A 1,875-nucleotide genomic window follows, 5' to 3' on the forward strand; every position below is an offset into this window, starting at 1 on the left:
CTAAAGGCAAGGGGAAGGCCATAGCTGTAGAGTCTTCACAGAAGGGGTCATCATCGAGCACAGAAACCCCAAAGGAGATTAATGAAGAAGAGTATGCTGATGACCCTGAACTCCTCAAAGCATTAAAAATATCTCTGGCAGAGGCTCTAGCGAAGAAGGGAAAAATTCCGATGCGCAACAGAGAAGGCGAAGCCACATCATCTCATTTCCCACAAGTCCAAACAACGTCCACGAGTACGTTTGACGCCCTGCAAGGAACTGTCAAGCCAATCCTTGCAGAGGGATCGACCCAGAGGCCGATTTTGGAAGAAGAAGAAGAACACAAGATGCTAGAGTCTACAACGGGAGGACGGGTCTCTGAAATCCTTGAATCTATGAACAAGATTCCTATGCAAAATGTTCGCACAGAGCCCGTCACTACCCTAGAAGAAATTCTTATTTGGAAGTACTCTGTAGTGGACACAGAGCCACCCTATGACCCAGAACTCACTGATATTCCCTCGTCAATCGCCAAGTTCCACTTCACCAAGTTAACAAGGTCTCGTGAGCAGGTCTTCTCATGGTACATGATCACTTCTCTGGTGACAATCTTACCAATGACCTTATTAAAGAAGACTGTGCTCTACACACAGTATGTTGTAAAGAGAGAAGACGACAACATCTACATGTTCACGGATGCGGATCTTCACAACCTCTGCGTGTTTGATGTCATCTACTTGCACAAGGTTCTTAACATCTACATGGAGAGGAGGTCCACATACCAAATATCGCTCAGAAGACTGGTGGATGTAATGCGTGCGCAAGTAAGGTATTACAGCCAGAAGGACTTTGAGTTGGCCGTAAGATTAATGCAGAAAAATCTGAAGCTCTCTCCTCCATACAGAAGGCCCAGTTGGATATCTAGGTACTATCCAAACTCCATCATACAAAATCCTGTTTTTGGGTTTGTAAATTTGGATAAGGATGAGATACTAAGATTCTTCGATCCAACAGAAGCTCACAAGTTTTCAACAAAGACGCTGGAGTGGATTTTCAAGTGTGTTTTGACAAAGGTTGATAGAAGACATCTCAAGGCGGGTGAAGTGTCTCCATTCTTGGACGAGATCAAAGTTCAAATCAACTTCAGAGAATGGATCTTCAATGTCTACAGAACGATCAAAGCTGACCTACTATACGTGGTAGACGATTTTCCAGACTCTGTATTTTGATACCCTTCTGTACCAGAATCCAGCCTTAGCTTCAATAGTTTTATCATTTAAATTTTGAAATTCTTTTCATTGTAATTCTTTTAGAGGATGATGTTTTATCACCTTTTGTAATTTCATTTCAATCAAGTCATGTCCTTGCACTTAAAGTTTAATTTTTACTTTTTCATACTTAGGGGGAGATTGTTAGCTCTCATTTCATTAAATGTAAAAGTATGGAAAAAGTAATACTGCAAGTGTTGACAGAAGATGATCTGTCATAGAAGACCACAGAGGACCAACAACAGAAGATGCTCAAGCGTACAAGTCTCAAGTGACAGAACCTCTGTCATGTCTCACAGAGGTTCTGTAAACTGGTCCTCTGCAAAGACAATGCTACAAGATAAAGACGACAAAACCTATGTCGTGTCTCATAGAGGTTCTGGAAGATTTCCTCTACGTCAATGTGCTTTCAAGTTATATCCAGCAGAGCCTCTGTGAAGTCTCATAGAGGGTCTGCAGTCTATCTTCTGTGTAGATCTTCTTTAGCTGTTTTACTTTGGTTTATTAGCTGCTCGTGCCTATCACATGTTCTTGTTTGTAATCTGTTTTGATCTAACGGCTTAGATTAATTTGCTTTAGGTCATGTCAGAAAACGGTTACTTGCTTGTATAAATAGCAGCGTAGGCCC

The sequence above is a fragment of the Cynara cardunculus genome, assembly GCF_001531365.2.
Source record: "Cynara cardunculus var. scolymus isolate 2C chromosome LG 17, CcrdV1, whole genome shotgun sequence".
NCBI lineage: Eukaryota > Viridiplantae > Streptophyta > Magnoliopsida > Asterales > Asteraceae > Cynara > Cynara cardunculus.